Source organism: Ictidomys tridecemlineatus, unplaced genomic scaffold (genome assembly GCF_052094955.1).
Source record: "Ictidomys tridecemlineatus isolate mIctTri1 unplaced genomic scaffold, mIctTri1.hap1 Scaffold_182, whole genome shotgun sequence".
NCBI classification, from domain to species: domain Eukaryota; kingdom Metazoa; phylum Chordata; class Mammalia; order Rodentia; family Sciuridae; genus Ictidomys; species Ictidomys tridecemlineatus.
Genome location: NW_027521572.1, coordinates 493,557 through 507,205, shown reverse-complemented (window position 1 = coordinate 507,205; position 13,649 = coordinate 493,557). Strand labels below are relative to the sequence as shown.

At 35.1% G+C, this 13,649-nt stretch overlaps 1 non-coding gene and 1 pseudogene across 1 annotated transcript; one reads left to right on the top strand and one right to left on the bottom strand.

The window, feature by feature from the left end:
• Window positions 1–13,649, top strand: part of LOC144372876 (transport and Golgi organization protein 1 homolog) — a 175,870-nt pseudogene that overhangs the window by 138,926 nt on the left and 23,295 nt on the right.
• On the bottom strand, window positions 4,805–4,911 carry LOC144372882 (U6 spliceosomal RNA). The gene has a single exon (XR_013432716.1). It is a non-coding gene; the product is annotated as a U6 spliceosomal RNA (small nuclear RNA).

The window sequence follows — 13,649 nt, the reverse complement described above, 5'->3', positions numbered from 1 at the left end:
ACTATATACTTACAGCAAACAGTACAGAACTGCAATCGATTTTAGATTGACACTTACAAATACTTCATCATAGTGCACAGTATCCAGTGGGAGATGAGAAACAATTTTTCAAAAAAATCCCCAATAATGGCATCAACAGCATTCTACTTTTGTGTTGCTCACTCTCATTTTATCAGTAAATTAGATGATGACTAATTGTTTATTTTAATCCATCCAGTGTGGTGCTATGAAGCCATAATTACTGTATTTTGTGTTTTTAAAGGTTCTGGTCTGTAAGCATAGCTATAAGCATTATCCTGCACCAGTGCAGGGCTTGGCAGCACTGATCTGAACCTCCCCCCCACCATCTGCACACACAGAGTGTAGGAGAACTCATAGCAAGGGGGGATTCAGTTAATTTGAGAAGGAATAACATATGAGTTCTCCCATTTTCCAGAAGACATTGCATCCATATATGAACACTACTGACTTCTGAACTGTCTTTAACTCTATAAGGTTATGAAAATGAATCACGCACCATTACGATTTGTTATTTTCATGCTCCAAAACTTTCAAGAATAGGGAAAACTTGACTTACAAAATTAAGAATGAATTATTTCCCTGGCCTTTTAAGTTCCATCACAAAATGATGTCAATGACCTTTAATAGGTAAAATCTTCCCAAATGTCATTTAATGTGTCTCAGGTGCTGAGATGCTGAGCCAATGGGGCAGACTTCACCAGCAGTCAAATTCATAGACCAATAGTGAATGGAGGGTCTGGGGTTGTAGCTCAGTGGTAGAGCGCTTGTCTAACATATGAGGCACTGAGTTTGATTCTCAGCACTGCATACAAATAAATAAAATAAAGGTCCATCAAAAACTAAAAAAAAAAATTAGGCAAAAGCTTAAAAAAATAGTAGTGAATAGAATCTCAGGGTTGAGAAAGACCTTAGAGGCAACTGGTCCAACTTCTTAATAACTGCATGCTGGACTCCTGCTGTTTAATCAAACATACCCCAGGCTCATGTAACTCATACTGAAATTCCACCCCTACAAGCTCTCAGGTCTAACTGGAATTCTACCTCATTCACAGAGCCTCAATGCAGGTCTGTACCCAATTCCCTTTAGTCTCTCTTGGTACTACTGTGTTCTTTTTAAATAGTTGTCATCTGTCCATTCAATAAATAATTGTTGAGTATCTCTGCCAGGTGCCAGATACTGTGTTAAGCCTTGGCCCATTCCACCTGCAAATCTGCAAACCAAGACTCCCTCTCTTTCAGCTTTCCTAAAATTTTAAACACAAAGTTTCACCAGCACTAAATCCATGTTTTTTGAATGTGACCCTGTCTATATATCTCTGGTTTTAAAATTTTTCCTTGAGTAAATATTGTTCTGGTAGCAGTTGTATGGCCATGGAAGTAGTGGAGAGTAGACTGGAGATTGTTCATTTTATAATTGAAGGGTTTGACAGCTCTAATTAGGATTTTGAAGTTTTCTTCTCTGTTGTGTTAATTGTCTTTAGGAGAGCCACATATTCCAAGCACTGTGACTCATATATTTAGTGAAACACTCGATGAATATTGAAACTGAAGAGAGACAATTCTTATTCTATAGCATAAAATAAAATAGCAATTTCCCCTTTCAATTTTAGAGCTACTTATAACAGAAGGTACTCCTGTTGATGCTGCTGATACAGAAAACCAACTAGAGATAAAGGTCGAAGAGCCAGCAGATGCCACCCTTTTGGACAACATACTTTTCTTGTTATATTTATTCTTGCTTTATTTGTCTAAGATGGTAAGTTTGACATAGTTTCTTCAATTAGAATGTTGATTATTTATTAGTTTTTAAGTGGCTTCTGGTCATGAAGTGAAAAACTTAAAATGTCTTTATGAAAATGACTCTTGACCCTTTGAGTAGATAGCTCCTGAAACAAAAGCCATAGGGGTGTGGCTTTAATGGCTACTTGGTTTAGCACATGAGGAAGATTTGCTGTCTACCAAGGCTAGACATTTGCACACCTGTAAAAACTTGGTTCTTCCCCTCAGAACCTTTCATTCTGGCAGGGAGATAACAGCATTCACTTGAAACACAGTAAGATAATGGCAGAAAGAGAGGTATTTATTCGATGGTAGAACATTATTGTCCATAAATGCATTTATTATGGTTGGAAGGGTGATCAGTAAGGTCAGAAAGTGGTTGAGATGTGTTTGAAGCACAGGCAAAGGGCAAACAGGAGTCTGACATGTGGTTTGTTGTTGATTAGACAGGCTGGGGTGGTGGGGGAATCTGGCAGTCAGAAGAAATGTGTTCAGAGAAATGGAAACATGAAGAAAGGATATTTGGGGAGGGCAGGAGAATGTGAATAGTTGGTGTTGTAAAGTGTGAAGTTGGAGGGGGATGGGCCTGTTGGAGAGGCCAGCAAATCTTAAAGGAAGTCATGAGCCAAAGTAGCATTAGACCATTAATAGTGGGGATCCTTAGAAAGTTTTAAGAATGAAAGGAATTAGGTTAGATCTGTTTCTTAGAAAGAGTCACTTAAGGCTGATCTTTCTAAAGAAAATCATGATCCAAACAAGACATTTAATCTGTCTAGAAGCTTATCTAAGCATTTTAGGACTTACCTCCCCCCTATTGGTATTTGTTGATATTGGACTTTTAAGAGTTTAATTATAGGAATGAGAAAGCTTTTAGAGGTTGGAGGATAAGATGGTCCTAGGGCCATTGTGACAGTAATCCTCCTCAACTGAAGTTATTTCCTGTAGGTTGTGTTATTTCAGAGCTTGTGTAAGAAAGATGATGTTGTTGTTTTCCTTGTAAAATGTGTAGATTTTGAAGCCAGGTAGATCTGGTTTCAAATCCCAAGGTTATCATTTAGACGTTTGGGCAAATAACTAAACTTTTGAAAAAAGTTTTCCTCATCTGAAAAATGTAGATAATGCTTACTCCAATCATAAGAATTAAATGATTTGACAAGGTAAAATGTCTGGTGAGGTGTCTGGCATTTTGAAGGGTTTTACCCCTACACACGCCCTAATTCTCATGTAGACAGTCAGAAGGTGGTATAAAGACAATGAATACCTGGGGAGGAAAGACCACCAGGGTGGAAAAGATGTGGTGGGGAGAAACAAATCATTTTTCAGTTGGCTCCATGTTTGTTCATGATGGTGGCAGCCACCTGGGTAAGGGATATGTACGAGCCAGGCAGTTAGAATAATTATATTTCCAGTGATTAAAGCAGTCTTCTACAGTCATAATTTGATTATCAGAATGAATCAGCATCACTTGGAAAGTTAACAGCCTCATGATATGGGAAGGATTTCTTTATTCATATTTTTTAGGTATGCACAGAGCCCTCCTCTAGGTCTAGGTCAGGGGACATGAATGTGGTGCAGGTATGGTCAGTGATTGTACGGTGATAGGTAAGACATAGACGTGAGTGGCAAAGAAGAGGCACAATGTTAGGAGACTGATTTGAAAGGAGATTTCAAAAAGGCATTTTGATGGCCCAGTATGTACAGGACATTGTGCGAGGACTAAAAGAGTCTAACAGGTGTAAGGTATGATTGTGATTTTTGAAAGCCTTAAGAAAAGGACTTAACAAATATATGCAAAAATTATGAACAAGTCAATGTAAAATCTTAAACAAGTAGTATGATATCTGATAGGACTGGAGAGTAATAGGCTCTGATGTGTTTGGGAGATGTGCACCAATCAGATTCATTGATCAATGGAATCTTAGCAGAATCAGTGTTAGAAGAAACCTTGGAAGGCTGTTAGTCTAGTTTCTCACTCATTGCTGTTATTTTCTTTACTGTGGCCCTGACGAATAGTTATGAGGCCTGTACACCAGTATTTCCTAGCATGAGTCACTCTCTTACAAGGCTATATGTTCTTCTGTTGTCTAGTTCATCCTTGTATTGACTCCAAATTTTCCTCCACATGATTTCCTCTATAAAATTGAATTCTTTTCTACATAGAAATCCTTTAAATATTTGAAGTTATATCTTAATTTAAAAATTATTTTTAGTATTTTTATCATGGAAACTTTCAAATAAGAGCAGAGAGAATAGTAGGGGACTATAGGTAACCATAACATACTGTATATTTTAGAATACTAGAAAAAAAGATTGTGAAAGTTTTACCATAAAGAAATGATGTTTGAGGAGGTAGATATATTTAACTGATTTAAACGTTACATAGTGTATACATGCATCAAAATGTCATGTTACCTACTTCAATAATTATAATGTTTGTTTCTATGTACTAGTTAAAAAATAAATTTAATTAGAAAAGCTTTAAAGAAAAGCATAGAGAATAGTATAATGAACCCATGGGCCATCACACAACTTAACAGTAATTCCTTGAGAGCCAATATCAGTGAGTTTTTTAAATTTGTTCTAATTGGTTATACATGATAGCAGAATGCATTTCAATTCATTGTATATAAATGGAACAAAACTTTTCCTAGTTGTACACAACACGTGTAGTCCTACATGTACCTCGGGTAATGTGGTTCATCTCATTCCACCATCTTTCCTATCCCTCTGCCCCCTCACCTGTCCTACCTCCTCTTTGCCCAAAGTTCCTCCATTCTTTCCATGCCCCTTACCACCCACCTCACCCCCATTATGGGTCAGCATCCACTTTCAGAGAGAACATACAGCTTTTGGTTTTGGGGATTGGCTTACTTCCCTTAACCTGATATTCCCATTCACCCGCAGATGCCATAATTTTTTCTCTTTTAATGCTATAAGTAATATTCCATTTCATATATGTACCACAGTTTCTTTATCCATTCATCTGCTGAAGGGTTGGTTCCACAAAACTATGGAATACTTCACAAATGTGGGTGTCATCCTTGCTCGGGGACTATGCTGATTTTTTCTGTATTGTTCCAATTTTAGTATATGTGCTGCCAAAGCAAGCACACTCTGAGTTTTAACAAATGTAGATACCCATGTAAAAACTACCATAATAAAGATATAGAACAGTTTTTTTTCTCACTAGAAAAGGGGTTTCCTTGGGATCCTTCCCAGTGAGTGCCTTCACCACCTGTTCCAGGCAACCATTGATAACTTTTTTTTTAAACTATAGATTCATTTTTCCTACAGTATTGTTTCATATATATGCCACTATAAGTGGACTCATATCTAGGAGTGCAATTGCCTCCTACGTTTAATGTATGTTTTTGTCTTATGTGATACTGTCAAGCCATGCTAAAAAATGACCACAATCATTTTATACTTCCACCAGCAATTTAGGAGACTTCCACTTGACTTCATCTTCACTAGCACTTGGGCCATTCTAGTGGGTATGTCTTTGTGAGTTTATTTCCTGATAATTAATGATATTGAGTGAACATTTTTTTTCTTTTGAGATAGGGTATCACTAACTTCCTTAGGCCCTTGATAAGTTGCCAGCCTCACACTTGGGATCTTCCTGCCTCAACCTGGGATTGATTGCTGGGATTACAGATATGTGCCATGATGCCAGGATCAAATAAATCTTCATGAGCTTGTTGACCATACTGTTTTTGTACGTCAACTCTCTCTGGCTAGCTGGAATCCAGACTTCTCCCAGCTCAGTGCCAACTGTGGGATTGGTTAGCTTATATTGTTCTTGGCCCTCACAGGTACTGCTTAGAATGTAGCCCCAAACTGAAGACCACCTCCATGCAGATTTCTGGAACTCTTTTTCTTTGTGGCTCCCATGTTTCTGGTAGTTTTCTCTACATATTTTTGGCTGCTTAATCTCCTGGAACTCTGGTCTCTCTCTCCTCAGTGAGACTGTTGTGCCCCATTTGTGTTCCCCTTTTCAAACTGAGGTTTAGAGGGTGCCTCCAGGTAGAATGCTCACCTATTTGTTCTCCTGCTCTTAGGGGTGACAGTTGCATGTTCCTTGTGGCTTTCTATCTGAAAAATAGCTCTTTAAAAATCTTTTTTTGACTGGGCATTATGGCACATGCCTTAATCCTAGTGGCTCGGGAGGCTGAGACAGGAGGATCACAAGTTCAAAGCCAAAAGTGAGGTGCTAAGTAACTCAGTGAGACCCTGTCTCTAAATAAAATACAAAATGGGGCTGAGACTGGGGATGTGGCTCAGTGATCAAGTGCTCCTGAGTTCAATCCCTGGTACCAATATATATATATTCCAACTTTCTGGTTGCTTTCAGTGGGAGAACAAGTCTCATATAAGTTACTCTCTATTGATTTCTCCTTTTGTTGTAACTTTTTGCAATAATTGAAAAAAATATGTTTGTGGGACTTCTAGGATATATTGTATTTTGGGTGAATAAATGACATCCCCCTGGTACAACAATTTAACCTGTTTTCTCTATTGCCTTTTTTTTTGGTGGTGCTGGGGATTGAACCTCGGGCTCCATGCATTCTAGGCAAGTGCTGAGCTAACAACCTCAGCCTCTCTCTGTTGCTTTATATTTCTTGGAAATTGGTAGTCAGGTTTAGGTTCAATTCTGTTTCTTATGAAAATTTAATAGGAAATTATTGCATTGACATCTGCATGTCCTCTCCTTTGATGTTGACTACTAGTCAACAGTGACCTTGGTGAGATTTGCTAATATATTACAGGTTGCAAAATAGCAATGGTCTGAATTGCTGGGATTTTTCTTTCTTCATTTAAAGGCTGGGATGCCTATACAAATAAAAATTTATGATTGATTATTTTTTCTTTTTTTTGGTACTGGGGATTAAACTCAGGGGCACTTGGCTAGTGAGCCATATCCTCAGCCCTATTTTGTATTTTATTTATATACAGGGTCTCACTGAGTTGCTTTAGCAATTCACTTTTGCTGAGGCTGACTTTGAACTTGCTATCTTCCCTCCTCAGCCTCCCAAGCTACTGGGATTGCAAGTGTGTGCCACAGCGCCTGGCTATGATTGATTATTCTTTACACAGATATTCGGTTTGTATAGTTAAGGCAGGAGATAAACATTTGATTCCTTTTCTTCATTTAAACACTTTTCAGAATAGTAAGGTATTATTCTAGCATTATCAAATGATACCCAAAGGGGCTTTTGAAATCTTTTTAACTTTTATTTAAGAGTCAATATGATGTCATGCATTTAAAAATATTTGGTGTGTTTAATCCAGTTAGGAATAGTAATTGTTCTTATCTGATGCTCAATTTCTCCCCCTTTTGCCTTGTAGAAGCCTCTTTATCTTGGCTCCTGGGACCCTTTGCCACCACCTAGTGGTCATTGTTACCTGTTTCCCTTGCTTTTGAACTATGAGATGTTCCAAGTTCATCTTAAACATTCCCTGTCCAGACCTTGAAGGAACTATTTCTCTAAAAGAACTTTGGTTTCTTTCAATAGGAAATGGTATTTAGAGGCTACATTCCAAGTACTAGGATTGCTTATTGCTCAAATTGACTGTCATTTGTAAGCCTTTTTAGTGAACAAAGCTCAGAAATATGTGGGGATTTTTGATCATGTCATTTAGATAATTCCCATGAAAATTCAGGATGTTAGAGAGATTTTACTTCACTTCATCTATCTTAGATTTGTGTTTTCTTTCTCTGATGTTGGAGTTCCAGTTTTCAATGACATAAATATAATTGTTTACAGTCTTGTGCCACTTAATGACATTTTGGTCATTAGTGCATAATAATGGAGCTAAAAAATTCTTGACACCTAGTATTTTTAATCTTTTTTGTGTTTTGATATGTTTAGATATATAAACATTTACAATGTTACAATTGTCTACAGAATTCAGTATAATAATAACTTATAGGTTTTTATCCCCAAAGCGATGATATACCATATATGAATACCTACGTGTGGAAATGGCTATATTTTCTAGGTTTGTATAAGTATACTCAATGATGTTTACACACTGAAATTGCCTAAGATGTGTTTCTCAGAATTTATTCCCATTATTAAGCAACACACGACTATATTTATGTTGTTTAAAATACTTTCAGGAATGTATTCCTGAAATGAAATGAAATTCTCTTGTCTTTAAGCTATATCCCACTAAGGTATGTTTGAAATAATTCATTTCTGTGGTTTGTCACCAACATGATATCACAGGTTGTTTCATTTTTGCTTTCAATATTTAGGTGTTAATTTTTAAAGATTTTTTTATTTATTTTACAATTATTTAAATATTTAGAAGAGCCAAAGTTAATTTGTGAAAATAAATCTGTTTTCTGGTACTGGTGATTGAACCCAGGGCTCCTATCCACTGAGCCACATACCTAGGCTCTTTATTTTTTATTTAGAGATAGTTCTCACTAAGTTGCATAGGGACTTGCTAAGTTGCTGAGGCTAGCTTTGAACTTGTGATTCTCCTGCCTGATTTTGAAAGAACTCTAGCTTTTGTCCCAGTTCTGTCTACCCTGATATTACTCTCTTTTATAGTTAACTTTTAAAATTTATTTCATTATGCATTCTGCTATTAAAAAAATAAGCAAATGAGAAAAGGGATATGCAGCTCAGTGGTAGAGCACTTGCCTACCACACAGGAGGCCATGTGTTCAATCCCCAGCACCATAAAAAGAAAAAGAAAAGCAAATGATTTTTACATCTAGCTATGATAGATTTATATAGGTACTGGCTTCACCTTCCCAACTGAAACAACTAAAATAAATATGAAAAAAAACCCACAAACATATAAAATTTTAAGATCCAGTAACATTGAAGATCAAGCAACAAAGAATGATTCTGGAAACATAAAGAACAAATGCTATGAGCTCTTTAGTTGCCCCAGCTTTTACTATGTTAAGAGATTCCCAAGCCATGACAAAGAAGGGGAAGTCAGGCAGAACCAGAGGATACCATGAATTGAGAGATGGTGCTGAGATTCCAGGAAAACCAAAGTGACTAGAATTCACAGGGTGGAGTACCAAAAGAAGGTTGCTACATTGAGAGACAATTCTGGAAATCTGTGAAAGGCTCTCTGAGTGTTCAGCAGGGTATTGATCTGCACATAAGTGTGATGAAACTGCTTAGCAAGTCAGAGAAACCATCTTAAGTGATTAGAAGGAACAGGTCTTAACACAGGGACCAGAATAGCACCTGGAAAAAACTATCTAAGGAAGTTGGGTAGAATAATCAGAAGGGTGTTACCTCGGACTGACTATTACAATTTATGTCATACCTAACAAATATTCAGACCCAAGAGAATCAAATTGTTTCCAGTAATTTAATTGTATACGAAATATTAAGAATAGTAATTCGTAATGTATGGCATCGATTCAAAGCTTACCAGGCATGCAAAGAAGCAAGAAAAATACATTCCACAATGATGAGGAGAAGAATCATCCAATCAAAGCCAACTGAGAACTATCGGAGATGTTAGAATGAGGTAATGGCATTTTTTAAAAAGTCATTACTACTATATTTCGTGTGTTAAAAAGGTAAAAAGAGATATAGAAGATATATTTTAAGAAAATCAGACTTCTAGAGTTGAAAATATATGATAAACACAGTGGATGGGATTAATGCCAGAATAAGCATTGTGATGAAATTGTTAGTGAACTTGAGGACATAGCAGGAGAAGTACCCCAAATGAAACAGGGAAAATTTCTTCTGTTAAAGAAAAGTGAACCAGAGCATCAGTGAGCTGTGGGACAGTTTCAAGTTGAGCTATGAGAGGTATTCAGAAAAATATTTTAAGAAATGATGGCCAAAAATTTGTGAAAACTGTACATCTGCAGATCCAAGATATTAAATGGGACTAGAGTACAAAAAGCATGAATAAAGCTATATCAAGGTATATTATATCATAAATAAATTGCTCAAAACCAGTGATAAAGAGCAATCTTAGCAGTTAGAGAAGACATTTATGTAGAGAAGAACTAAGGATGACATCAGATTTCTTGTCAGAAATTAGGCATAAGAGAATATAGTGGAGTGATACCTTTAATATATTTGAAGAGTAATAATGTTGGCCGATAATATCATGCCCAGTGAAATATCTTTCTAAAATGAAGACTTGTACTGACATACAAGCTGAAAGAATTCACCTACACTTGCACCAAGACAGCAGATGGAAATAATGGAATAAAGGAGTAAAGAACACTGAAAATGGTGACTGTGTACATAAATATTTAAAATAATTTTTCTTATTTGAACATTTTAAAAAGTCATTGACTGTTTAAAGACAAATATCAGTGTAGTATGGGACTTAGAAAACATGTAAAGTAAAATACATGACAACAGTATAAATCTCAGAAGGGTAGTAACTATTGTAATGTTCTTATTGAATATGTGAAGTAATATAGTATCATCTGAAGGTAGATTGTGACAAATAAAAGATGTATATTCTAAACCCTGAAGCACTAAGATTAGAAAACAGAGTTATAGCTTAATAAGCCAATAGAGGAATCACTAAAAATACCGATAGTGGTATTTCTGCAAAAGAAGACAGAAAGAAAAGAAAAAGAACAAAGAACAAAGAACAGAAGGAACAAATAGAAGATTATATTAAGCTTACACCTATGCACGGCAGTAATCCTATTAAGTGGAAAGTACCTAAATACATCAGTTAAAAACAGAGATTGTCATATTGCCTAAAGAAGCAAGACCCAAATAGATGTCTAAGGGAATAACACTGTAAATAGAAAGACACAAAGAAGTCAAAATTAAAATGATTGAAAAAGGTATCTCATGTTAAACACTAGTCAAAGGAAATCTGGAGTAGCTACATTAAACCAAAAGAGGTTGTGGGGCAAAATATATCATCAGGACTAAAGAAAGTTATTTCCTAATGATAAACGAATCAGTCAAGATTATATAATAAACCTAAATGCTTGTACTTTTAATATTAGACCTTCAAAATACATGAAGTATCAAAATTGATAGAATTATGAGGAAAATGATGAATCCTATAGATTACATTTAGAGATTTCAATATCCTCTCCTCAGCAATTGGCAGAAAACGAAAAATAAAAGTAAGGTTGTAGAAAGTGTGAATGACATAATCAATCCATCCATTTGAAATTAATTGACATTTATAGAAAACCCCCAAGGAGCTTAGTGCACATGGAACATTTACCAAGATAAACTATATTCTGGATCTTAAAAAAATTATCAGTAAATATAAAAGTATTCAAAGTCAGGCAAAGCTTATTCTCTGAACACAATAAAATGAGAAATCAATAATGGAAAAATCTGGAAAATTCTCAAATATTTGAAAACTTAAGTGCCAGGCTGCTATCTGCTATCTATCTATATCTATATGTATATCTGTATCTATCTATCATATTTATATATTTGGTATAAATGAACAACACAGTATATTTATTTTTATGTGGTGTTGGGGATCGAACCCAGTGCCTCACACATGTGAGGCAAGCACTTTACCACTGAGCTACAACCTTAGCCCCCACTGCTAAATAATTTTTGAGTCAAATAAATCAGAGAAGAAATTCATATTTTGAGTTGAATAAAACTGAAAACAACATATCCATTTGTGCAATGTCACTAAAGTGTTATTGGAAAACTTATAGCACTACCAGGCCCAAGATAGCTTTATTAAAAAATAAGTCTCCAGTCATTGACTTAGTTCCTACTATGAGAAACTAGAAAAGGAAAAATAAGTTAATCTCCAAGTAAGCAAGAAAAAAAGATATAATAAAGACCATAAGTCAGTAAAATTTTAAAAAAAGGAAAATAAGAGAAAATCAATGAAACCCAAAGCTAGTTCTTTAAGATGAATAAAATTGATCAACATCTAGTGAGGGAAATAAAAGAGGAGACACGGGTTACCAATATTCGCAATCAGAGAAGGGATATCACTACAGATTTCACAGATACTAGACTGATAATGGGGATATTATGAACAGTTTATGTTAATTAACTTGACAATTTAGATGAAATGAAGAAATTCTATTTAAGCCACAAATTGCAAAAGTTCACTCAAGAAAAACAGACAATTTCATAAACCTTGTTGACTATTAAAGAAATTGAAGGTATAGGTAAAAACCTTTCTACAAAGAAAAAAATATAAGACCAAGATAGCTTTATTGGTGATCCAATTAAACCTTTAAGGAAGAAATGATACTAATTCCTAATAGTAGTAGTAATACTAAACCCTTGTAGAATATTAAAGCAAGGAAATATTTCTCCTATGAATCCAGTGTTATCACTACACCAAACCAAGACAAAGATATAATAAGAAAAGAAAACCACATACCTCTCATGGGATCTCCAATGAATCTGTACAGAAATTCTAAACAAAAATTTAAGTCAAATACAACAATATGTAAAAGGAAAATACATCATAGACAAAAACTAGACGGATGATGGGGATTTATGTCAAGAATCCAAAATTTATTTAACATTTGAAAATCAATGAAATTTACCACATTGATGTACCTAAAAGCACAATCTTTGTGTTTAGCTCGAGAGATACAAAACAAGCATTTAAAAAATATAGCAGAGGGGGGAAATGTTGGGGAGTAATATTGGCCAAATTATATTGTTATTTTGTGTGCATGTACAAGTAGGTGACAATAAATCGCATCAACATGTAAAAAAAATCAGCCCTGATTATTATTTAAAAAAATTTTTTAGATGTTGATTAACTTTTATTTTATTCACTTATTTATATGCGGTGCTGAGATTTGAACCCATTGCCTCACACATGCTAGGCCAGTGCTCTACCACTGAGTATCAACCCCAGCCCCTCAGCATTGATTATTGATGTAGAAAAACAAACAACAAACTAGGAATAGAAGGGAGCTTAAAACATCCTCTGAAAAAATGCAGCTAACCTCATACTTAATGGTTGATAATTGAATACTTTTCCCCAAGATCAGAAACCAAACAGAGATGTCTACTCTCATTACATCTATTCAGCATTGTACTGGGGTGCAGTAAGGAAATAGCTAGTATACTAAGGCAAGAAAAAGAAATAAAATGCACTCAGATTGGAAAGGAAGAAATAAAATTCTCTTTCTTTTCAGATAACATGAATATATATAGATACAATCTGGTATAATCTAGAAAAAAGCTATTGTAAGGTTGACAGATAAAATTTACATCTAAAAGCAATTATATTTTCTATATATTAACAATGAATAATTAGAAATTGAAATTTTAAAGATTTCCATGTACAATAGAATAAAAATATGAAGTATTTAAACATAAACGTGGCAAAAACTAAAATGTATATATTAAAAACTATAAAATATTGCTGATAGAATTTAAAGAGAACCTAAATGGAGAGATATACCTAATTTATGAGTCAGAAGACTAAGGTGTCCATTCATCCCAGTTTAATCACCAGAGTCAACATTATTCCAATCAAAATCCCTGCAGAGTTTTGTAGAAAATGACAAGCTGATTGCAACGTGGCTTCAAGACTTAATCTAGGGCTGGGGATGTAGCTCAGTGGTAGAGGACTTGCCTAGCATATGCAAGGTCCTGTGTTCAATCCCTAGTACCATACGAAGAGGAAAAAAAAATATTCTAAAGCTACAGTAATCAGGATTGCAGACAAAACATATTGAAACAGAGCCAAGAATTCAGAGATAGATACACAATATATATGGCAACAGTCATTGACAAAGATGGAAAGACAAGTAGAGAATGGAAAGTTTTTTCAGCAAATGGTACTGAAATTACTGCATATTTATATGCAAAATATTGATCCATGCCTTGCATTAGACACCTGAATTAACTCACAGACTTAAATATTAA